Source organism: Lissotriton helveticus, chromosome 5_1, assembly GCF_964261635.1.
Source record: "Lissotriton helveticus chromosome 5_1, aLisHel1.1, whole genome shotgun sequence".
NCBI classification, from domain to species: domain Eukaryota; kingdom Metazoa; phylum Chordata; class Amphibia; order Caudata; family Salamandridae; genus Lissotriton; species Lissotriton helveticus.
In genome coordinates, this window is record NC_136065.1 from 1,031,063,999 (window position 1) to 1,031,090,723 (window position 26,725).

At 46.6% G+C, this 26,725-nt stretch overlaps 1 protein-coding gene across 1 annotated transcript in view; it reads left to right on the plus strand.

The window, feature by feature from the left end:
• The window catches only part of PYROXD2 (pyridine nucleotide-disulphide oxidoreductase domain 2), a 541,945-nt gene that overhangs the window by 503,166 nt on the left and 12,054 nt on the right, over window positions 1-26,725 (plus strand). The gene's annotated exons all lie outside the window — the stretch shown is intronic.

The window sequence follows — 26,725 nt, forward strand, 5'->3', positions numbered from 1 at the left end:
GGGTCATAAAATCACCCAAAGCTGGCAGACTCGACTGGTCATCTCCCCTTGTGCCTGTATGAGTTTTTTCGCTTCACGTTCCTTGCCCTTAAGGCTTAGGCTTACTACACTTGCAGTGCCGCTATCCAGCTAGAGTGAGAGATTTCTCAAACTAGCAGCAGTGCTATGCTCGCTCCTCTCCTAAAAATATTTACCAGAATTATTCTGGTACTGCGCTGCTTTACTCCTCTTTAGTTTCTTGAAATATGTATGTATCCTCTAACCTTAAACTGGCAAATCAACACTACAAGAAGTCATTTTGAAGCACTAAAAGCCAAGAAAAGTATATTTTTCAGGCCATCCTTCAGACTAACATTGCTTCATGAAATTATTCAAAAGGTGGCTGTCATGAAAGTTGTAATTGTTTATTTTAGGTGTCCTTCTGCCATCAACTGCTTGCCTAAAGCTTGACTGTGGAGTTGGTCTACTCAGACACATCCTCAAATGAAACCTCTCACCCCCCCCCTTACCCCCTCCCAAACCGGTTCCCAACGCAGTAGCAAGACATATATTGAATGCAAAAAGACTGATCTTATCTTTCCAGTTCTCATGTAGTTGCTCTTACCAGTTTAGACATATTTACATAACTGAAAACACCCTGCTTCAGGTCGTGGACTAAGCATGTCCCATAACTCTGGCAGCTTTTGTCTCCTTGTCCTTCTAGATCCATCAGCGACATTTGATTCTGTGAAACACTCGGATACCACAAGAAGTCATGGGTATTAAAGGCGGTATCTTCAAATGGCTCACCTCCTAGCTGACTTACTGGGCATAACACTTTAAAGTATACTTACATAGAACCACCCGGTTTCCTAAGTAGGAGCTTTAGGTTGCTCTATCATTAACATGTGCACAATATATCGGTTTACCCCTAGATTTTCTCTCTAAGTGATGTCACACTCCTTTTCTAAACTCTGTAACAGGCACAATACTTACTAACTTCGTATCACTTGAAACTTAATCCGGTAAATAGTGTTTCTCCTCATTAAACCCTGTCTCTCACCTCATCAGTTCAATCCTGGCTTGTCACCTGTAACATTTTGAACTGCAAATCATCGATAGTGCGAAAGCCCTAAGATTCAACCTGGATAGAAGACTCAATCTACAATTTAAAATCAATGCAATGGCCAAAAGTACTCACTTTCAACTGAGGCTGGTCTGGGGGATTCACAAGTTTACTCCAGAACAAGATATAACTCTTTTTGATGCCCATGCTGCCACGGGGGAGGGGGTCGCCATGATCCTGCTAGACGCTGAGAAAGCGTTCGATCGCGTTGATTGGGGCTTTCTCTGGGTGATATTGGTAGGAAGAGGATTTGGGGAGAAAGCCATCAGAGCGCTCAAAGCCATGTATGTGGACCCGACTGCGAGAGTTACGGCTATGGGGGAAAAGTCTGATACATTTTCTATAAAGAGAAGGACGCGGCAGGGTTGCCCCTGTTCCCCCATCCCTTTTTCTTTGTATATTGATCCACTCATTCAGAAAATACTAGAGAATCCAAATACACCCCCTGTGATTTTTAATGGACATACTAATAAACTACTAGCGTACGCTGATGATCTGGCCATACTTACTACGAACCCCCAGCAGACACTACCGGTTTTGGTACAGATGGCGAAGGTTTTTGGACTGGGTTCTGGCTACCTCCTAAATGAATCTAAAACTCAAATAATTTGTTCAAAAACATTGTGAAATCTGATTCCAGATTCGTGGACTCAGCGGTTTATTTAGGGGTAAAAATTAACGCATCGGTGGAAAGAATAGTAGAAGAGAACTATCTCCCCTTAATCAAATCTATAGAGGCAGAATTAAAAAGAATTGATGTATTGCATCTCTCTTTGGTTGGCAGGGTCAATGCTATAAAAATGGTAATGTTCCCCAGAATCCTTTACCTATTTAGGGCTATTCCCCTCCTTATAGACGATAAAATAATGAACAAGATGGAATCTGTCTTTATAAAGTTGATATGGCAGTATGGTAAGATTAGACGCTCCACTAACTTTTTGTCACTGCCAGGGGAAAGGGGTGGTATGGCACTCCCGAATCTTAGATTATACCATTGGTCCTGCCTTCTAATTCAAATGTCTGTTCTGCTTCAAAGCAATGCGAGACCTGATGAGGAAAACTTAAACTCTGAGATTCAGGGACCACCCCCAATTTATGAAATGTTGCTGGGGAGGAACGCTACTGGTCTTCTGCTCCGTGAAATCGAGCGCAGGTTCTATAAAAAGGCACGCTTTAAGACTTTTTTTGGGGCCTGGTCGGTTTGGAAAATTATCCTAAAACATTTTAAAGTCCCAAAAGTAAATTCCTATCTCCAGCTGGCAAACTCTTGTCTGTTACCACAAGTGAGGACAGACAGGAATCTCCAGGATTGGAAGCGAATGGGGATTAAGGCCATTGAAAATATCATGGAGGGGGATAAGATAATAGGGTTCGAGGACCTGCAAAAAATGTATGGCATTCCAGCTACCCATTGGTTCCTATATGAACAAATCACCCGTACTCTAAGGGGCTTAAGACCTAAACTAAAGCCCAAAATAGATATTCCTGTGGTTGAGGCATTGGGCAGAGGGTGTAGAAAGATTAAAATAATCTATAATCTCCTGATAGAGAAGATTCAAGATGACATGGAGAAAATGCAAAGTGGGTGGGTCAGTAAATTGGATAACCCCGATGTCGATCTAGACCTTGCTCTCGAGTTGAATAAAAAGTTTTTCTGGGCTTCTAATTTACGGGCCCAGCATTATAAAACAATCTTCAATCTGTACCACACTCCGGCTAAATTATGCGGTTGAGGTGTTAGGCCGGATGACTGATGTCCCAGATGTGACTCACCTCAAGCGGACTTAGTACATATGTTCGTCACATGTGACAGGCTGGGCCCTCTGAAGGATGAGATAATGAAATTCTGGGAGGGGCTGCTAGGTCACAAGATCGATCTATCCCCGACGTTGGTATTAATGGGTACAGATTCAAAACTGGCTCTTGGAAAGGATGAGGAAGCCCTGGTTTTTATATCAGTAGCTGTGATGCGAATTCTGATTTCAGCTGGTTGGAAAGCGGTAATTGCACCCTCCTTTCAGATGTGGCTCTCGAGACTCCTGGGCATTCATAATATTGAGTCTTGTTTATATGAACTTAAAGGAGGTAAAAAGCGAGAGCTGGGTAGACGCCTGTGTGCGCCAGATCTGAAATGGAGGGAGGCCACTGTGTCTTGCCAGGCCGGGTCGCCCCCACGCTCCTCCTGCTCCTGTTCCTGCCTGTTTGCCGCCACTCGCCGTTTCCCGCCGCTGCCTCCCTGCGGCCCCGCCCCCCGCCTGCCGATTGGCCCCCCCGCTCCCGCCACCCAGCGGACCCTCCCTCCCGGCTCCCTTCTTATGCCGCCTCCACGCACGCGCAGCGTTGACGCACAGCAGGCGCGCCGATTGTGCGCCAAAGGCAAGCCCGTCTGCGCCCGTCCGCGCCTGGACCGCGCCCAGTTCCAGGACCCCTGGCCCTCCCCGCCGATGCAAGACGACCCGACTGACCTACGACGCCGCCACTCTCAACGCACTCAATGCCGGCCGGAACCACGCCTGCTACCGAGCCACCCCGAGACGCACCCACGGACCCTTCACCTGCTGTACCTGCAAGTTCACCTGCCTCCGAACCTGCCCCGCACCTGCCAAGCCAAGCACCAGCAGCAACCACCTCAAGTGCATCCTGCTCAACACCCGCTCCGTCCACAGACACGCCGTGGAACTCTGGAACCTCCTCGACGCTACATCACCGGACGTCGCCTTCCTCACGGAAACCTGGATGAACGCCTCCTCTGCACCCGACATCGCCATCCCGGACGGGTACAAGATCATCAGGAGGGACCGCATCAACCAGACCGGAGGAGGCATCGCCATCGTCCACAAGAACACCATCCGCATCACGACCGACGCCAACGACTCCTTCACCGCAGCCGAACATCTGCACTTCCAGATTCACACCGACCCTAAGACGACCCTCAGAGGCACCCTCGTCTACAGACCCCCGGGACCACGCACACAATTCAGCGAAGACATCACAGACTTCATCAGCCCACACGCCCTCCTCTCCGCTGACTACATCCTCCTAGGGGACCTCAACTTCCACCTGGAGAACAACAAGGACCGCAACACCACCGCACTGCTGGACAACCTCGCCAACCTCGGACTCAAGCAACTGGTCAACACCCCCACCCACTACGCCGGCCACACGCTTGATCCCGTCTTCTCATCCAGCAAGCACATCACCTTCAGCCACTCCACCGGACTCCACTGGACCGACCACAGCTGCGTCCACTTCAGCTTCAGAAGAACCACGACTCACCACCACCCGTTTCAGATTCCCCACAGAAGCTGGAGTAAGATCACCACCGAGCAGCTCACCACCTCTCTCAGCCAGAACCCACCCGCCAGCGCAACGGACCCCAACGAAGCAGCCCGGAACTTCACGCAGTGGCGGACGCCTGCGCCGACGACCTCGCACCACTGAAGAACCCTCCCAGCAGACCCAGAAGCAAGAAGGCATCCTGGTTCACCGACGAACTCAAGGACTCAAAGAAGACCTGCCGCACCCTCGAGAAAGCCTGGCTCCTCGACCGGACCACCGACAACAGGACCGCCCTCAAACACGCCACCCGCAAGCACCACCAGCTCATCCGCACCACCAAGAAGAAATCCCTGAAGGAACGACTGGACAACAATACCCACGACAGCAAGGAACTCTTCAGCATCGTCAAGGAGTTCTCCAACCCCAGCACTGGCACCAACGACATCACTCCGTCACAAGACCTCTGCGACTCCCTCGCCTCGTTCTTCCACCGCAAGATCGTCGACATTCACAACAGCTTCGGCGCACCACCCACGCACCCAACCGTCGAACCAACGCCCCCCACCGCCACCCTTCGCACCTGGACCACGGTGACCACCGAAGACACAGCCCGCACGATGAACACCATCCACTCCGGATCACCGACCGACCCCTGCCCACACCACGTCTTCAACAAGGCTGACTCCACCATCGCACCCCAACTCCAGAACATCATCAACACCTCCTTCAACACCGCCACCTTCCCGGAGAGCTGGAAACATGCCAAGCTCAGCGCCCTCCTGAAGAAACCTACAGCGGACCCCACCGACCTCAAAAACTTCCGCCCCATCTCGCTCCTCCCTTTTCCTGCTAAAGTCATCGAGAAGATCGTCAACAGACAGCTGACCGCCTTCCTCGAGACGAACGGATCCCTCGACCCCTCACAGTCCGGCTTCAGAGCCAACCACAGCACCGAGACCGCCCTCATCGCAGCCACCGACGACATCCGGACCCTGCTAGACAAGGGGGAAACAGTGGCCCTCATCCTCCTGGACCTCTCCGCTGCGTTCGACACTGTCTGCCACCGCACCCTAGCCCAGCGCCTCAGCAACATCGGTATCCAAGAGAAGGCACTGGAGTGGATCATCTCGTTCCTCGCCGGAAGAACACAAAGAGTCCGCCTCCCCCCGTTCCGCTCCGAGGCCACCGAAGTCATCTGTGGCGTCCCGCAAGGATCTTCACTCAGCCCCACCCTCTTCAACGTCTACATGAGACCTCTTGCAGCCATCGCACGCCAGCACAACCTCAACATCATCTCTTACGCCGACGACACCCAGCTGATCCTCTCCCTCACCAGAGACCCCGACACCGCCAGAACCTGCCTACACGAAGGGATGAAAGACGTCGCCGAGTGGATGAAGGACAGCCGCCTGAAACTGAACTCGGACAAGACGGAAGTCCTCATCCTGGGATCTTTGCCCTCCGCCTGGGACGACTCCTGGTGGCCTCCAGCCCTGGGCACCGCACCCAAGCCAACCGACCACGCTCGCAACCTGGGCTTCATCCTGGACTCCTCCCTCTCGATGACCAGACAAGTCAACGCCGTCTCCTCATCGTGCTTCAACACCCTGCGTATGCTTCGCAAGATCTTCCGCTGAATCCCGACCGAGACCAGGAAGACTGTCACCCAAGCACTCGTCACCAGCCGACTGGACTACGGAAACGCCCTCTACGCCGGAACCACAGCCAAGCTACAGAAAAAACTCCAGCGCATCCAGAACGCCTCTGCCCGACTCATCCTGGATGTCCCCCGACGCAGCCACATCTCCAGCCACCTGAGGAACCTGCACTGGCTCCCCGTCGACAAGAGGATCACGTTCCGGCTCCTCACCCACGCACACAAGTCTCTCCACGACCTGGGCCCCAAGTACCTCAACGACCGCCTGACCTTCTACACGCCCACCCGCCAGCTACGGTCCACCAGCCTCGCCCTCGCAGCCGTACCACGCATCCGAAGAGCCACCGCCGGAGGAAGATCCTTCTCCTACCTGGCTGCCAAGACATGGAACTCCCTCCCCATCCACCTTCGGCTGACCCAGGACCATCTCGCCTTCAGGAAACAACTCAAGACCTGGCTGTTCGAGCAGTAGCTTACCCCTTCCCCAAGCGCCTTGAGACCCTCCCGGGTGAGTAGAGCGCTATACAAATGGTTTGATTGATTGATTGATTGATTGAGGCCAGAATCAGAATATGATCTGAAATCAATTTTTTTATCTGTATATTATTGCTGCTATTGAATTTTTATCCCACATCATGAATTGTATATCTGTTTATATGTATCTGGAATATTATTTCTATGTAACTTTATATTTATATTAAGTTTTAATGCTCTATTTATGTCTATTATGTCTATTTAACTGTATAACTACTTGTATTGCACCTTACCTTCAAAATAAAAAAAAGAGTTAAAAACAAAAGAACAAGATATCAATGCGCTTATGGGATCTCTGGGGTTAAAAAGGATAGATTGTGGGAACTTCAGACTGGCCTCCCTTAAGTACAGCTTGCCCGCCTTACGGTAGTACTACATGCAGTAGCCATCTCTGTTGCCAAAACAAAAAAACAGGTGACCACACCGCTCATATTCTTTTAACACTTAAATGGCGTCTCTTGGAAGCCAGAGCAATCAACGAGATGGTTTATGTTACTCAGAATATTATTCACCCCTCGACTCTGCAGTACTTAGCTTCAAATATAAAGGTATCAACTAGACTAACAGTGCAATGCAGGTCAGAATAGTTTTTCTTGAAATCACCCGCCTTTACAAAGTAACACACTTTGGCTCTGAGCCAGTGGCGTAACAAAACTTAAGGGGCCCTCCTTCAAAATACATGGAGGTGACCCCCATGCTCCGGACCCAGTCAGGAGCTCTCAGGTCAGGCGGTGCTCTGTGCACAGTGCCGGAGGGGACCCCTGTAGCTCAAGGGCTCCCCCCCACACTGCAGGGGCTATTGTTACGCCACTGGTCTGAGCCAAAATAGATAGTCTTGTGCTCTCTCCCTCCAAGTATGCAAACTTAAACTTCTCTTGAAACAGTCGAGGCCGAACATAAACTTCTATTCCAAAGATACCTTCTGATGACTCATTCCCTCTCATCCTAACTTCCTTCTAACCTCTTTCTCATTGCCCCTGACTTCACGCATACTATACTATCTTCCTATCCTCTCGACCAGAATATCCCATAGTAGGTATCACATCTCGTTACTCAGGCTGTACAGCAGTGCTCAGTTCTTTGCAGTTCTCCTTTTGTGCCTGCCCATATTCCTTTTATAAACAACCACCCTGCAAAAGATTGTTATGTATTTACCTGCCTTATCTATTTTATTGCTAGGCAATTTTATTTTGATTGTTCTACCTTCTACCGCATCTCTTCTCTGTTCAAGTGCATCTTAATATTTGTTTCAGACTCTGTTATTAGCACCTCTGGCTGTCTTGTCCTACCATGTCATTTATTGTTATTGTGAAGCGCTCTAATGAACATGGGCCACGTTTGCGCTCCATACAACTGCAGGCACATATAAATAATAAAATAATCAATAAATGAAATCTCTTAACTGGATCTCAAGCGAGGAAGATGCATTCTCAGAACTGTATTCACCAAGCAAAGATCTTTATCATAACCTGCTGCCATGTCTACCACAGAAATATAAAATTGTAGGGAAGAAAGCATTATAAGGAATAAAAAATTGCTCCTTCAAGATGTCTTGAAATTCAGGAAACAAAAAAGCCTCTTGGGGCTAGACCAAGAATCTGGAACACCATCGTACAGGACCGCACACTCATCTAAACAGAAGACCAGGTTTATTACAGAGTCACCTGTGTTTTAAAAGAAAACTATGAAAAATCAGAGGTGCTCAGGCCCTTTCTTATCATTTTTTGTCATCTCTTATCACTGTAGTTACCTTCAAGCTATTAGTTGATACATGTTGTTTGTATTTATTGATTTGTTCTGGTTCTGCATTTATATCTACGTGTTAGTATTGCAAATTATGGTAGACAAACAAATATATGTTTTCTTTTTGTAATAAGAATCTATATATGGAACATCCAGATACAAAGAATCAATGATAAATCAATGTCTCGTCTGTCGTAGTATATTCACTGCCTGTAAGTGCCCAGATGTTTATTTTGAAAAAGGGATAGACAGAGAGATGCTACTACAAGACTAAAATCATAAGAAAGTGAGAAAGAGAGAGAGAGAAGGGAGGCTTAAGAGTGAGAATTTATTTATTTTATTTTAAAGGTTTTTATAAAGCGCTGGCTAGACCCGGAGGTATCAGAGCGCTTTACATGAGCATCAGATCATAGTTACAGGTTACATCGTTACAAAGGTTACACAGTTATTAGAGCATGGCAACATAGTTACTTGTAAGGTCAATATAAACAATAAGCACAAATACGAAAGGGGAAAAGCAAGCAAGGGGAAAGATTCAGGGGAGGGGGAAGGAGCTGGGGAAGTAGATAGGTAATGAAGGCGGGAAAGAGGAGGGCAGGATGAAGGACATCGCAAGGAAAGAGGAGGGGAAGGGCGACGGGACACAAACCGGTAGACAAGTGTAGAACCGGCTTTCGGAGACCCCTCCCCACTAGGAGAGTCAAAGCCAGTGGTTTAGGGGACACCTTAGAATCTACGGGTTCTTCTTGCATAAATCATACATTACCAAAGAGACCAAGACGACCAGCCGTGGAGCGAAGTAAGTAATTTATTAGCTCGAGCTAAGGACAGGGTCCCAGAATGGTAAAAGACAATTCTACGGAGACTGCCGCTTTCACTCCACAGAGTGCACATATTTATAGCGCTAGCCACGCCCATTTGCACAGTACAAGTTCCTTATTCAGTTAAGTTCCTCATCTGACAAGTTCTTCATCTGTCTCGTGTGGTGCAATCGTGGCCAGGGGACATCTGTCTCTGGTTGCACAATGTACGCAGCCTCGTGTTTCCTTGCCCAACTGGTGTGGTCGTGGGGCACAGCCTCGTGCTTCCTCTATCAGTTGGTGTGGTCACAGTGCACAGCCTCGTGCTACCTCTATCAGTTGGTGTGGTCACGGTGCATAGCCACGTGCTTCCTCGTCCACATGGTGTGGTCAGGGGGCAGTTGGTCGTGACAGGCCGAGTTACCAACAATGGACAGGAAGTGGCCGAGTCTCTGACACAGCTGGGGGGATGAGGCACACAGGCAGCTTCTCGGAATCGGCTCGACCACAAGGAGCAGGGAGGGTTGGGCAAGTTTTGACAGGGACGTGGAAAGCAATTCTTCACCAGGTTGCCGAGAGCATAGCAACACAAAATGGAGTCATGTGGGTCATTTTAAAATTCAGTTCAACACGAGTCAAAGCAACGTCCAAAGTCCAGTAAGCTGTGATCCCAGGGGAAGTGGTATCACTTTCCTATCTCTGTTGCAGGAGGCTCCCTTTACACAGTGGACTCTTTCAGCGGGGTCTCTGAGACTCCAGGCCTACATACTGGATCCTTCCTCAAAAAGGGGAGAGGGAGTGCTTTGGCAAGGGGTGCCATACCATACCTCAGCTGTGAGTGGCTCCCTTGGTGCAGTGGACGCTCTCAGCGGGTACGCTGAGACTCCAGAGTATAAATATTGGATCTTTCCCCAACAAGGGGAGAAGGAGTGCTTAGTCAAAGGGCACAAAGGACAGGGGACTAGGCAGACTAGCAGGTAAGGTGAGAGATTCAGGGGAGAGAGTATAGGAGCTGGGGAGGTAGACAAAGGGAGAAAGAGTACTAAATGGGAACAAATGTAATTAATGAGTTATTATATAGCGCTGGCTAGACCCGATGGAATCAGAGCGCTTTACATGAGGGACAATAATGTTGCAAATTACATCAATTAAAAGTTACATAAGTATCAACAAAAGCATTTAAAGAACATAAGGGAACAAGGTGAATGGAGCAGGAAGGGTAAGGGGATAGGGTAAAGGGATAGGAGGAAGACAGGACATAGAGACGAGGGGAAAATAGTTACAAAAGATACCAGAAAAAAGTTTTTAGGAGCATAGAAGAAAAGGAAAATGGGGTGAGGAATGGAAAGGGGGTGGGTGCAAAAGGGGTAGTGTATAGATACAGCAGAGAGACGAAGGGAAAGTTTTTCCAAGGTCCGCTGGGTAGGTGACGGCCAAGGGGAAACCTCGGTCCATCTCCTCTTCAGCTATCAGGTAGGTCCACCGGGCATCAGTCAAATGGCTAGGTCTCAACAGAAAAACCTTAAAGGGGAAGAGGGCAAGAAGAAGGGAATGTATAGGAGAAAGGGGGTGGGGTGAAAAGGTAGGAGGGGGAAACGACAGAGAGACAAAGGAAAGTCTGCCCAAAATCCGGCTGGGTAGGTGACGGCCGAGGGGGAATCCACAACCCATCTCCTCTTCAGCTAACAAGTAGCTCCACTGGACTTCGGACAAATAGCAGGGTCTCTACGGTTGAGGGAAGGTTCAAAGTACATGTCCAGGAAGGAGAGCAGGATCAAGGTCAGGTGAGGGATGTGGTTAAGCTCCGGACGCTGACCAATTCTATTGTACTGGAGCATTAGAGCATCGTGGAGAGACCGACTGAGGCTGCCAACTTGAGGTCATGCAGGGGGGTTGAGACCCTGGTGTTAAGTTCAGTCAGTCCCCAAAATTTCCAAAGCATAGGGGGTGTAATCTATGCCGTGAAGCGGCAGGAGGACAGGGGCATTGTTCGCATGTCTTCAGAGGGGGTGAGTGGCAGGCCTGACGTGGCATCTCCAGAGTCATTCTGCAATAATGAGGGAGCCCTTCTGTTCTGCAGCCCCATCAAGCATACAAGTTCCTCGCGTACATAATTACATCAAAGAATAGACACAGTAGCACATAAGGCGAGAACTCAATTCTGCACCAACCTCATAAACCTAAATCTAGTAGACCACAACTCCTAAACATTACTTGCATTAGGAAATAAACGTAGTAACAACCTGCAGTAGGGAATAATTCAAACCTAGACCACAGTAGAAAACATAAGACAGTAGGTAAAACCTAGTAAGCATAAAAGCACATCTATAAGCATAAATCAAGGTGCATTAATCACACTACAAACATGACATTTCCTAGCGCCTATAAAAAGTACACTAGGGCCTTGCGCCGGACAAACCTAATAGTCCCCTGGGCCAACTGGCCAAAATGCCCTCTGTCCAAAAAGTCAGGGCTGGCTGCCAATGCAGCGACGGTCACGGGGGGCGTACTTGGTGCAAACCTAAACGTATCAGCTGCCCACTACTAGCTGGGCAGCTGGGAATCTTCAATGAAGGGCCTAAACGGTGCAGCTGGCACTAAGTACTGCGCTACTGTGCAGGCCAAGGTAGGGATGGGCAAAAGTGGGAGAGAGCACACCAAGACCCTAATCAGTGGCTTTCATTTCCCTATGGTCCGTGTAAGGTCTACACGTCGACTAAAGTGATCTTTCAATTCATGGTGGAGGGGGCACAATATATGCATATTATAACTCCTCATAAAGGCAGTAGCCTCCCACTACAATGAGGGTAGCGCTTTGAGCACCCCTCCTGGTCCAAAAAGACTGCACTCCATGAAACAGGCCTATGTCATGGCGCACATGCAGGATCTGTATTTCCCCATGACCACAATATTCAGCCTCAGGGACCTAGACATCATTACAACTGGGGCATTCATGGCAGCGGTGCATGTCCATCACCATGTGTGGGACTTTTCCTTCCCAACAAGGGGAAAAGCATAATGTCCTGAACATATAGAAGCACTTGTTTTTAGATGCTGTACCAGTATCATAATTATTAAGCATGCTACTTTCCACCTCTTGAGTAATATTTCTTTCTGCATTTTGCAACAAATGCCTGATTGGAATATGCCAAAAAGAATTCAGCCTTTTTATAGGTGCCAGGACTTTATTTTGCCGCTTGGCAGTTTCATGTTTTCATGCGGGGGGAAAGGCTTAAATATGCAACGCTATGTTCTGCAAAAACAACAGCATAGGCAGCCAGTCTGATACTTTAGATCATTTCTGAAAGAAGTTCACCCTTAAACATTTGCATTTTCTACATTTTTCTTTATTTTCTCCTTCATTTAGGACTGAATGGACAGTACAGCTCTTGATGGGACCTTTGTTAGTGCTTTGTTAGGATTTAGTGGAATGCCATGTGTGTTTTGCAGTGTTGATCGTGAATCCGTGGAAGACTGAAGCAGTAGATCGCAGGACGTTGGGAGCGTGAGTGAGAGGAGGGTGAGAGGACGCATTGGAAGGCAGTGCACGGGCTTTACCTTCGGCCCCTCCGCCTCTCTGCCTCTCTGCCTCTCCGCCTCTCCCTGGTACGACCACCTACCGGCTGACGATCTGCCTGCTGTACCCTGCCTGTACCCTGTACCCTGCCCCCCCGTGCAGTGAAGTGTAGCGCAGGGGTGTGAGCACAGGAGGCTACAAGAGCTCGCAGTCTAGATAGCAGCTGCGCTGGGCAAAAAAACGGGAGCGGCCCGGGAGCGGCCCGGGAGCGGCCCGGTAGCGGCGGGAGCTCTCTGCGAGGCTCCTGGCAGGCTCTCTGCCGGCTGGGGCCACGGGAGCTCTTGAAACGCTTTGGGACAGTCCAGAAGGCAGTGGGAGATTGCAGTGGAGTGAGGCAGTGACTCCAGCGAGGCTCCACAGCGGAAGAAGCATTTCAGAAGCCACAGTTCTCCAGAATCCAGAATTTCCCTGTCTCCAGTCCGTGTTTTGCTGCTGGCTGCCACTGCCAGTGCCAGTGGTGAGTTGGGTTGTGCGAGTAAGAAGCAAGGGGCTTGACCGTGCCTCTCCAGCGTCTCACCGCGAATGTGACCTTAACAGAAGCTGCAGGAGCGGAGGGGTGCCGCTCGTAGCCGTGTGTGAGGAGAGCATCTTTACTTGGCGATTCTGAGGAGGTGAACCCTTCAAACTGATCTACTGAGGTCTTCTGTTGCCTTGGGGGATTTTGAGACTTTGTGAACGGACTCACCAGCGGGCGTGGGACTGCGAGTCCCAGCAGGCGGAGCGTCGTAGCCATCAGACGCACCTGCGACTCTCCCCGCCCCCTCCCCCATCGGCACCTGAAAACGGCTCGCGGGCGCCGCTCGTAGCCGTGTGTGAGGAGAGCATTTTTACTTGGCGATTCTGAGGAGGTGAACCCTTCAAACTGATCTACTGAGGTCTTCTGTTGCCTTGGGGGATTTTGAGACTTTGTGAACGTACTCACCAGCGTGCGCGGGACTGCGAGTCCCAGCAGGCGGAGCGCCGTAGCCATCAGGCGCACCTACGACTCTTCCTGCCCCCTCCCACATCGGCACCTGAAAACGGCTCGCGGCCCCCGCACCACGGGTGCCGCTCGTAGCCGTGTGTGAGGAGAGCATTTTTACTTGGCGATTCTGAGGAGGTGAACCCTTCAAACTGATCTACTGAGGTCTTCTGTTGCCTTGGGGGATTTTGAGACTTTGTGAACGGACTGACCAGCGCGCGCGGGACTGCGAGTCCCAGCAGGCGGAGCGCCGTAGCCATCAGGCGCACCTACGACTCTTCCTGCCCCCTCCCACATCGGCACCTGAAAACGGCTCGCGGCCCCCGCACCACGGGTGCCGCTCGTAGCCGTGTGTGAGGAGAGCATTTTTACTTGGCGATTCTGAGGAGGTGAACCCTTCAAACTGATCTACTGAGGTCTTCTGTTGCCTTGGGGGATTTTGAGACTTTGTGAACGGACTGACCAGCGCGCGCGGGACTGCGAGTCCCAGCAGGCGGAGTGCCGTAGCCATCAGGCGCACCTGCGACTCTTCCCGCCCCCTCCCCCATCGGCACCTGAAAACGGCTCGCGGCCCCCGCTCCGCGGGAGCCGCTCGTAGCCGTGTGTGAGGAGAGCATTTTTACTTGGCGACTCTGAGGAGGTGAACCCTTCAAACTGATCTACTGAGGTCTTCTGTTGCCTTGGGGCATTTTGAGACTTTGTGAATGGACTCACCAGCGGGCGCGGGACTCCGAGTCCCAGCAGGCGGAGCGCCGTAGCCATCAGGCGCACCTGCGACTCTTCCCGCCCCCTCCCCCTTTTTGTATATAGGAAAGCCCATAACCGCGCACGCGGGACGCGTGCGGGCGTGCGCCGGGCTAAGCCCGGGCAAAGGGTGGGCCCTCAAAGGCTGAAAAGGCTGGGGCGGTGCGGACCCCTGCTCCACTTGTATTGAGTCTTATCCCTTTGTGTGGGCAGCACTGTGGTTTAAGTCCCCCGAACACATTAAGGTATGACTGCTAAGAAATTGAGGTCTGGGAGACTCTTGGTAGGTAGGTCTTGCTCAAAAACTAAGTCTAACCCCCTGCGAAATAAGGACGGCCAGGCGTCTCTGGTAAAGGGAAAATCCCAACTGTTCAGTTTATGGGATAGAGGCAGAGAAAAAAATCTAATTGAGATACCCCCTTTAAAGGATAGTTTTCAGGTTGGTGATGAGGCGGCACAATATGTAGAAAATAGGGATTTCGTTCTTTCTCCCTCTACTCTATTACCTAAGAGGGCGGATTGTATAGACACCCCATATGAGGAGTTGGGGAAGTCTTCATTTTTATCTAAAACTCCGATGATAGGTCAGCAAACTGTTGATCCTTTAAACAAATTTGGCGCTTCCTCTGTCCATAGTCTATTTGCTCCAAGAATAATCTCTACTGATGTCTTAGTGCATAATAAAATATCAATCCCGGGTGAATCCCTAATTCCCCTAGAGAATTCCCCTGGGGTGGTACAAAATATAGATGCCTCTGACCCTGTTACAGATATGGACTTATGTAATAGATATATAGAGGATGTAATTGATAAGTCGTTAGATCCAAGGAAATCCCCGGTGTTACCCACACCACCAGGGCTTCAACATTATAATAGTACTCCCTCAAATAACTCTCTCCTTTCTATGCCCCAGTTAAACATTTCCTTTAGTCCTCAATTTAATACAATAAATAATGATCCAAATGGGCCCATTAGTCAGGAAAACCCAGTCTCAGAAACATTGGTCTGCCTTGAACATCTGTTAGCTTCTATTCTATCTTTGCTGGAAAAGTTTGTTGGGGGTTCCGACTGTGTTCTGGAAACTGTTTCTCAAATACTGAAGGTTTTATTAGAGAGAAAGGGAGGGAAGGATACTAGCCCAACCGTGATTGGAAAAAATTGTAACTAATGTATCGGTCCAAACTGACTTATTGGAGAATCCCCCGACTCTAGATATAGAAAAGGCAATATCAGCTCAGCGGCTTTCCCCAAAAAATAGGGTAGACGTTATTAAGAATAACTGTGTGGTGGAGGGTGTTTCCGATATTGAATATATCTGTGCCCCGGAGAAAGGAATATCCCATGAGCTATTTCCTATTTTTTGTCCCCCCACTAAAGATGGAATAAAAGAGGTCTTATCGTTATCTTCTAAGGGAAAAGTAACGCACCTAAAAAAGAATGGTGGAAAAAGGAGGAAACAGCTGCGTAGATTTGCAAAGAAAAGGCGGAGTAAAATTAATTTAGAAAATAACCTCAATAATTCAATTGAGGAACTGCGGGCAGAAAAATTATTGTATGAGACATCGGCTCTTCCAGTCACGGATGCTGTTCCGTTTTCTCCTCTTAAATCTTTTCAAATCCCGTCTTCCTCCTTCTCTATGCAGCCCATACTAAGATTGCCTGGTCCGCCTCCTGTGGGCTCCGCTAATATAATTCCTTTTGTTGAGCCCATAAATCATGTTGCCCAAGAGCCAGCTAGCCTTAACCCATTAGCGAGGCCATTCCCTAATCTCGCAGGAGGGGACATAGAATCAATCAGGCCAACTAAGAAAATTGACCTGGAAAACATTGATACTTTTATCTTAGACTTCTTTCCGCTATTTGATTCGGACTTCATCCTTAATAGATCTACACTCCTCCAATGTTTCCATGAGATGGATGGTTTGAAATTGTTGCAGACTAACGATATAGATCTAGTAAAAATCATGAACACTGAAGCTGGGTCCTCAACTAGGGTAAGATTTTATTCCAAGCTAGTGGTTAATCTTATACTCCAAAAAACAGAAAGTTTCCAGTGTAAAGGGATAGACGTTATGCCCTTTTTGGTACAACCCCTGACTAATAGATTAAGGGGTAAGCCTTGGTTTTCTCTTGCTGGAATTGGAAATGGGATGATCCCCCCTGACTTTGAAGATCTAAAAATTAGTATTGCAAAAAATGGGCGGCAGGTCAAATACCTTAACCCCTCTCTCCCATTCTCAAAGCGCTCAAGTAGAGGCCGTTCATCAATGGAATTGGCTGCCTGGGATCCTAGCTAGTAAATCCTCCCAAAAATTGCAATCACAACCGTATCTTTAACAATAATCTCAGGATAGTATCTTGGAACGCTGCAGGAATACGAAATTGCCCTGAAAAAATATCATTTTTACTCTCCTTAGATTTTAGTGTAATATGCCTTCAAGAAACTTGGTGTATAGAGAATTTTCCAATAGGGAAGGATTATTTTGTTTTGGAGGGCAAAGCAAGTCCTTCTAGGAGAGGCCATGCTAGAGGGGGCATAGCATGTCTCCTGTCCTCCAAGATTCATTGGAACTTTTCCCATTTTATAGACCCGAGTAATTTATTTCAAGCAGTCACGTTATTTGACTCGGCTAACTCAAAAATCAATCCAATCACACTAATAAACGTCTACATTCCACCTGATGTCTGTTACAATGCAATATTAGTTAGGGTCTTCACCTACATTAAATCACTTTTGATAAAGGATGTCTCCCCCCATATAATGTTAGTAGGTGATTTTAATTGTAAGGTATCCAATTCTAGCTTGGAAATCTTTCGTAATGAACATAAAGAAAATTCCCTACAGATACCTCAAGCTCTTTTTCCCGGGAATATAAAAACAACAAAGAGAGGGAAATTATTTCTTGAAGAACTATATGAAATAGACGGAGTTATAGTGAACGGTAGGCTTCCCTCTGATACGCCTGCAAACTATACGCACAAGTCCACCACTGGGGAATCTATTATAGACTATGTGGTGGTAGATATGTCAACTTTTATTCTCCTTAAGGACCTTACGGTTACCTACACTCCTTTCAGCGACCATAAAATAATTAGTATATCATTAGATTTAAATCCTCCTCTTTCAGATCAATGGTCCCTGGATGGTAATTTGGTTAATTTTGGAGCCCATAGTGGAAGATGTTTCTGGAACTCTAAAGCCATCAAGGGCATTAAGCACCTTTTAGACATTGCAGTTGATGATGTGTCTAACTGGAAGGGTTCTGAACTAATTTGCTTCTCTAACTTCCTGAATAGGATATTATTGGTTGCTAAAAAACCATCAAAGAAATCCAATATTAAAAAACTCCCTATTTCTCGGAAGTTACTTAATGTAGAAATAAACAAACTTACAAGAGAACAGTATTTGAGGTACAGCCCTTTAAGATATCAGAGACTGGCGTTACTAAAAAGAAGGAGGACAAGACTAAAAATTAAGCAAAAAAAGGAAAATGAGGATTTGGTATGGATCAAACTGCGGGAGGCGGTCGTTAATGGCCAATCTAGGATATTCTGGTCTCTGATCGGGGAAGGTTGTGGTCATAGATGTAGACCCTTGCCTGTCCCGATTGCAGAACAGAAATGGGTAGAATACATTCTGAACCTGTATGCTGGAAATGATAAGGTAATAGTCCCCAACAGGGAAAAAGAGAACTACTCCAGCCTTATTCCTCCCTCGGAAAAAACTATCGAATTGGCCATTAAAGGTATGCGCTTATCCGGTGCAATGGGCCCCGACGAGCTCCCCATTTCTGTACTAAAACAGAATAGTAAGATTCTTTTTCCAGTGTTTAGTTTTTGTTTTCTACATTCTGTAATCCTTCCCTCCTGGAAGGGTAGTATATTGATACCCTTGTATAAGAAGGGCGATAGAAATGTACCCCAAAACTATCGACAGATTGCCCTCCTTGATGCAGTCGGCAAAGTTTTTTCTAAATGCCTTCTGCAAGTAATTAATAAGTGGGTTGATGAGAATAATATATTGCCTCTCGAGCAGACGGGGTTCCGAAAAAGGCATGGCACCTTAGATAACCTGACCGCACTACATGTCTTATCGGAGAAATACATCAAACTCCGAGGAGGGAGAAAATACGCAGCGTTCATAGATTTCTCCACAGCTTTTGATAAGGTGGATCGCCCTTTGCTGTGGAGAAAGCTATCAATCCTGGGCATGCCTCCCGAGCTTCTAAACTTGGTCCGGGAGCTTCACTCCGACACATGGTGCAGAATACTTATGGGAGGTGAAAGGGGTCTTTCTCAAGCTATCCCATCTGCCAATGGGTTAAAACAAGGGTGCCTGTTGGCCCCACTATTGTTCTCACTTTATCTATCTGACCTTCCTCAATCTCTTTCCTTAAGTGATGGCATTGCCCCGTCTTTGGGGGGCAAACCGATAGTATGTCTGCTATATGCAGACGATATACTAATCTTGGATTTGACCCCCACGGGATTGGATAATCGGTTACAAGCGCTCCACGTATTTGCAGAATCCCATCACTTAAGGATAAATGTAACCAAGAGTAAAGTCATGTGCATGGCTGGAAGAAAAAAGCAAAATTATGGGAACTTTTTTTGGAATATAGGGGGCCTTCGATTGGAAGTTGTCCAATCCTATACTTTTTTGGGGGAAATAGTTTCCAGTTCATTAAGCGAGAAAGCCCATATAACCAATAACATTCGGAAGGCCATGTCCCATGAGAGGGGTCTTAATACCCTCTATAGATCTACTGGCCAGAGGCATTTTGCCTATCTATTGGAGGTTTTTAGAGCTAAAATTCCAGCTACCTTATTATATGGCATAGAATTACTTAAAGTGGGGAGTTGGGGCTTTTTAAACACCACAGAGGGAAAAATCCTACGGAAACTGTGTACGGTCAATACTATGTGCACTATTGCAGCATTTAGATTGGAATTTGGTTTACGCAGTGCGTGGGTCCAGGGCCTTGCTGGGGTAGTACGCTGGGTTTTTAGTTTGGCCAAGGGTGAATCGGATACCTTAAGATACCTGATCCGAAAAGAACTTCTTGGTCCCCTAAACGAACATTCTATTATTGTAAAGAATTTTAGATCAGCAGTTAAACTCCTGAAATTAGATGAATTGACTCTTTTTTCTTTATCTACTTACCAGCTAAAACTGACCCTAAAACTGGCCTCCTGGAATCTAAGCTTTGACTTGGATAAAGAGGCCCTTACCGCCAAAAGGGGTCCGTCTCCTCTTATTGACCATTACCAAATTAGAATTCCCCAACCTTTTGTTTCATGGAATATCCCCCACGGTGTGCGTCGTTTTATGTTTCTCTTGAGACAGGACCTTCTCCCTCTAAATATGCTGTTATCAAAATGGTATGGCTCTTCAGTAAAGTGTAATTTTTGCAACAAATACAATCAAGATGTTAAACACGTGCTATTTGTTTGCCCGGCCTTAAATAAATATCGTTTAAAATGGTTGAGACCTACTTGTCTAAAACTAAATATTGTTTCCCCTTCTGCTTTTCTCGATGCCATTTATAATCCGCCAAATGAGAGGTTCTGCTGTATAATTTTTAACTTTTTTAAAAGCTTTTTGAATTTATACTAGATGTGTTCTTTCGTAACTTGTTCATAATGATTTAAATGTTGATGTTGGAAGATTTTATGTGGACCTCTGTCGAGAGTTCCAAAACATAAATAAATAAAAACTTGAACTTGACAGTACAGCTCTTCGTTACTTATTCTTACCAATTATTTAAACTATACATCAATGGCAACTTGGAAGTTTGCTATGCCTTTCTGTCTTCTATCTAGTGCTTGCATTGTAATGCTTGAGGGAATATTTTAGATCTGAAAAGTACACTGAATCATGACACATTGAACTCATATCTCTAGATGCATTTTATGCAGAACGGATTCGTATTTTGTTTTGGTATATCCCTCCATATGGCTTTTTATAATATTTTACGCTGGTCTCAAAATGCATGCGAGACCGGTTGGCTTTGCCAGTGCTTGTATGAAGGGGCGTAGCTTCAGAGGGGGTGTTTGGAGTGTTACACCCCCGCTAATAAATGTATTTTCTGATAAATACTTTGGCACTGGTGCCTTCAGTCGCTTGTGGTGAGGTGTTTGTTGGATTTCACAAGGAAGTGTAAACGCTCACAGATGGAAACGTGCACCCACTCTTTCCTACTCTGTTTTGACAGTCCTCAAAAATGTTGGTTATTTTACAAAATATTGACTTTTCTCTCACTTAGTACTCCTACCAATCCGCATTCCTCTACCATTCCACTGCCCCTTAGGCCCCTCTCACGCACCCTGCTTGTTGTATAATGGATTTTAAGAATATATGCCCGCATGATTATTGCAGAATCTAAAGGTGGGGTGCGGTCTGGGCACGGGCATTCGGGCCCCATACAGACCAAAGTGTAACACATTTTTCGTTAAACAAATGTAGGCAGGCCCAGTGCACTGCTTTGCCAGGGGGACTATAAAGCTGTTAAGAGGGCCCTGCTTCCCCCCCCCCCCCCCCCCCACCCCCCAATCTGTCTGACCATGCTACGCCCCTCTTGTGTATATGTTCCCTTCTTATTATTTACTATTTCCACCGACTTCTAATAGCGTATTTAACAAGTTTGCAGTTCTCAAAACGTTAGCCAAAAATATGTACTTCCAAGATGGATAAAAAAATACATGTATTGGAGTGAACAGACAAAATGAGCTGTTTGTGAACTATTGCGCACAGCCTTGTTTGCAGCTGGTTTCTTAAGCCATACATTCTGTTTTAGTTTGAAGGTTAATTTCAAACAAAGATGCAAAAAAAACTGCTGACACATTTCCATAGTTTTCTCCATCTAATTTCTAGTGGGCCAATCACTACACAATTCATACAAACCTCAGTCAGTAGAAATGACGATTAACAAATTGCCAACTCTGAATTGCTCGGCCCTCATAGTTAAGCCTCAGGCACATCGGAGGGGTTGTGTTTGACTCTGACTACGTATTCAGTCACGTGGTATGTGGGAGCTCGATTTCCACCACCTACCTCTCTGGAACAGTAACATTCACACGAGAATTCTGGAAAAAAGGTGTACATTGCTAATTGGCACTGAAAAAAGGCACCTGGATGTTTTCAATGTCACTGCGCGCAATCTGCCCAATTACTTAATGAGAGCTGCCAAGTGTTTCTCTTAGAAGGCCCTGCTTTGAGGTGATTTAAGCTAGAGGTGGCACATTTGGCACGGTGCGGGCCTACAGTACTTCCACGCGCAGTCAGCAGGGACGTTTGTACTTGAAAGGCTAAATGTGTTAGGCCCAGAATAGTATAAATCAGTTTGGCAGAATTAAAGTTGCTGTGTTCGGCCACAGCTCCCCTAATGTGCTGCTGACGGGCCTCTTCCTCACGTCCATGGGCGCACTACTGTTTCCCGTTGACTTCGGGGGCAGCTGATGGCAAAAGCAGAATCGACTCGAAAGTTCTCACAACCCCTGCAGTCAGCTAACAAGTCACCCAGAATGCAAACAGATGTGCGGCTTGAAAGCTAATTCAAACATCGTCGGCTGGCTTTTCTCTCCGTCAGCGAGCGGATTCCAGACATAGCTGCTTTTCTAAATGCTAAAACTGGAGCGGGTGTTTCAGCTCAGCCAAATCCCCCTCTTTGTTGAAAGGACCGTGCGTGAACCTTGCCGGCCTGGACTGTTTTCAGAGCAGAATGTCTGAATTAGAAGGGACTGGTGCAGAACGCTGACCTTGTTTATTTACTCTGCCTTTCCTGGTTACAGCGATTGAAGCATTTAACTTGGGGAAACAAGAAACATACACGTGTCTGCTCTTTGTGCCTGGCATTTCGCTGACAGGATGATAGTCAATTATGTTAAATCATTTGTTTGTGTGTTAATGTTCAGCTTGTTGTTTACCTCCTTCGAGATCCCAGTCCTTCACTCAGACGTGTTGGTTTTACTAAAGATTTGTGAGCCTCTTCAAACAGACCGTGTGCTGTGCATAGCAGTACGGGCATTTTCGAGAGAGTGGTTCTAGGTAGGTCAGGTGATTGTAGGTGCTGCGGGCATATTCCCCTCGAGTAAATACTTTAAAAATATGACAGGATTATGCAGAATTGCAGATGAATTCAAAATGCTCATGTTCAGGACGGTGCTTGTGTAACAGTTCAATTGTAGTTTGGATGTTTGGGTGAGTAGGAGGAAGAAAGTTGTTGTAAATAGATTAAGTAGGCAGCAGGACACGTCTTCAGGTAATAAAGATGGATTTATTAAGTTACAAAGAATAAGACAGCAGAGCAGTAAAACCTCACAGCTGACCAGACCAACTGCCAAGGCTGGAATCTTCACACACCAGATAGAACACACTTAGGTACTATGGGAGATAGAGAAGGTAGGAACACTAAGAAAGGACTACAGACACCAAGTAGTCATATTGAACCAAGTAAGAATATACAACAAAAGTGTCGGCTGGTGGGTTTCGAGTTCAACGTAGTGAGCTTTGAGTAAACGAACATTTCAACTTCCAAACTGAGGACTGGCTTCTCCATGGCTGTAACATGCTGATCTTTCAGGCGATGCAATACTAGTGTTTTCAGCGCTTAGACAAGGCCCGAGCCCTTCTGATCCGGTAACTGACTCAAGACTTAAAATAGGAGAAGAAATAATACACGAAGCAGATTTAAAAATGTTTTTGGAAGTGAAAAATGGAAACCAGATAAACCCTTCTCAGATTAACAGACCAACAAAGCAGATGAGAGAATAGAGAAGGCAACTGGAGCAAGAGAAAATACAGGAGCACAATAACGTACTCCGGACAAGTACAAGCAATGAACTGTCAATTGAAGTTGCAACGCACCAACACCTAACTGACCTCCTTTTATAGTTCAAGTAGAACCACACATCTTGTATTGATAAATGTAGTAGAAGTAATTGAGCCAATTGCCGAAAACAAACCTGGAAATGCTATACATGTGTAAAAATGGAAGAGCACTCAAACTCAAGAGTGTGGCTATGTCAGTGCAAAGGCTGATGGCATATGAAGATAGGAATGCGATCTCTAGTTGTGATGGTAGAAAACTAAGGGCCTTATTTAGAGTGTAGTGCAGTGGTTCCCAAACTTTTCTGACCCGCGGCTCCCTTGGCCTATTGGCCATTGGCTACGGCTCCCCTTTATGTTTATTTATTTTTGGCGGGTAGGAGGAAGTAAGGGGGGATTTAAACCCTGCCTCGGCTTGCCATCAGTGTATGTATGTAAACAAATATACACTCAACCATTTATCTATCACATCATTATTAAGGCATTGATTTTTGGCATTCATTAATACATTAATAATGGTTTACTTACTACTACACAGTGGAACCAATTTAATCAACCTTAGAATGGCAGTCAAAATGAAAACATGCATGGGCTGTAACTATTTTTTGGGAAGTTTTATATAGCGCAAAATCGACCCAACGGTATTGGAGCGCTTTACACGAGCATCAGTTACATTGCACAAAGACACATAAATTTATTTTGTAGGCACATAGAGATTAAGTGATTTGCCAAAAATCCAAGCACTAACGTAGCTCTTGAGTTTCACAGATCCATGCACAAGTCATTTTTCCAGCACAGGCTTTTCTTTGCATTATGGTGCTTGCAATTTTGTTTGAGACTATAAATTCAGGACTACGAGTCCCAAAATGGAAAGAAACAAGCTGGATTAGACGAGCAAGTGCACCACCTAGTGGGCGCCAGGTGCAATGCACCCGGCCTACATACCAGCAGCCTGTCTGAATTCCTAATGAATTCTTCTCAGCAAATGTGACCGTGGCGCCCCTGGGTGGTTTTGGTGGCGCACTGGGGTGCCGCGGCGCACAGTTTGGGAACCACTGGTGTAGTGGATGGGCTGTGAAAAACTATCTGTTTACCCGTAATCCGTCCCCGTGGAGGATTGTCCATCCAATTTAGAGTATGGTGGGTTGACAGACAAAAGTTTTTAAATAGTCTCCACCACTAGCTTCAACTGCCTGCGCATCCTCCGCAAGACCTTCAAATGGATCATCACCCACGCCCTCATAACCAGTAGACTGGACTACGGCAAAGCCCTCAACGGCGGACTCAACCAGACTCTTCTACACAAACTCCAAACCATCCAGAACGCCGCAGCCAGACTAGTCCTCGGGACCCCGCATCACAAACACATGACCCAACACCTACGAAACCTCCACTGACTCCCCGTCAAGAAGAGAGTCACTTTCAGGCTCCTCACTCACGCCTACAAATTCTTCTACAACAACGGACCCAAATACCTCAATGAGAGAGTATCTTTCCACGTACCCACTAGGAACCTCCGCTCCGCTGACCTCGCCCTGGCGGAGGTCCCCTGCATCTGCAGAAGCCGAACGGACGGGAGAGCCTTCTCCTACATGGCAGCCAAGACCTGGAACGAGCCACCTGAGAACATCAGATGCTCTCCTACCGTGCACGCATTCAGAAAGGACCTCATTACCTGGCTCTTCGACTGATCCAGAGCCCCCCCCAGCGCCTTGAGACCCTCACGGGTGAGTAGCACGCTATACAAACCCCTGATTTGATTGATTGATTGATTGTAATCCCTCTATCAAAACTGTTCTACCCTAAACATGATGGACAGAGTGACAGAAACATATTGATCCCTCTGCACTATTTAGAGTACATTTTTTGTTGACAGAAACATGGTGGTTCATCCTTCACACCTGTGTTGGATTATAAAGAGTATACATAGCTCAACTGTTACCACAACAACTCAGAACCTACTATATGACCGTCTTTGTTGCTGCAAGGTGTGCACGTTTAAAATCATATATGGGAAAAAATACAAAATAGATTCAAGTAAACAACAGACACCAAAAGTTGTAATTAAATCCTTATTAATAAAAAGGGACAATAACATTCTACAGCCCCTAGATACAGTAATTGATTTTAAAATAAACAAAGCGAACAATGTCTGTGGGTGGGTTATAAACAAACTGTATCCTATCATCGTCAATTGTGCCCCTAGGCATTGTACTTGCGTTTCCACCATTATCATGAATGTCCTCCTCAGAGGACTCACCTTCCTCCAGGAGCTGATAGCCATGCAGGCACCTAGGTCATGGGGTTGATTGGTGTTTTTAGGATCTTGCTTGGAGAGGTGGTTCTAAGGAGGGAGGATGACAACAATGGCGGAGTATTGAGGTAGGGAGCAGTTTGTCAGGAAGGAAAGTCTTGGGGTAATTTGCACTGCTGGTGCTGTTGTGGGAGGGTGATGGGAATACTGGTGCTATGGGGAAGTAGGAGGTTTCTGGGAATGAGTAGATTTGATGGTTTGGGGGGTGGATTGGCCAAGTGTAATGGGTGAGGGAAGTGACGGGATAGGGTCAGAAGGAGAAATGGGGATGGTCTGTGGAATGGAGCTGGTGTTTGAATGCGTCCAGGTGCTGGAATGGGGGCACTTTACCCCTACTCAACAGTGCCTGTGTTCCAGCCTTTAAACATGATTACCTTGCTTTGACCTTAATTTATGTTGCATTGTTCTTTTATGTCTTTGCCTGTTAGATGCATTTTATGTCACGTTATAAAGTTCTTTTCTAAACTGTACTGGCTTTGACAGGCTGGTCTGTACTGCGCTGAATTTATTAACCTCTTTATAAATACCTACCTGGCTTCTGTGGACCTTTACAATGTACTTTTTTACCTTACCTGCAAGTCCTTAGTATATGGTGTATTAAAAGTACCCAGGGGATTTCAGTTTAATGCCACCTGTGGAGTACAGCAACTATTGTGCCATTCTGAGAATGGGCCTGTAAAACATGGTGTCAGGCCTAAAATGTGGTGCCTCAGTGCAGCAGCCTAATATCTGCTGGCAAAACGTTCAAAATAATCGTTTTGACAGCCAGAAATCCCAGCTTTAAATATTAACAGCTCACTACTCAATACACACTGATGCCTATAAGATAATGGAACATGTATAAAATGTAAAATTACACATTCCTTCAATAACTAGGGCCCAAAAGCTACTATCACTGTTAGGGCTCTAGCTGAGTCCTACAAAAAGTGTAAGGGCCCTGATTTAGAGTTTGATGGATGTGTACTTAGTCACAAATGTGGTGCTCATCCAATCCGCCTCATTACAAGTGTCATAGAATATAATACACTATTATTAAGGCATACAGGATATCTGACTCATTTATGGTGGGGTATCCGGTCGGCGAAACTCTAATGAGGCCCTGAATACAGATTTGAGTTTTATGTGTAATGTTGCTCAGAAAACAGCAATACAAGTCATTCAAATACAATATTTAATTTTTAGGA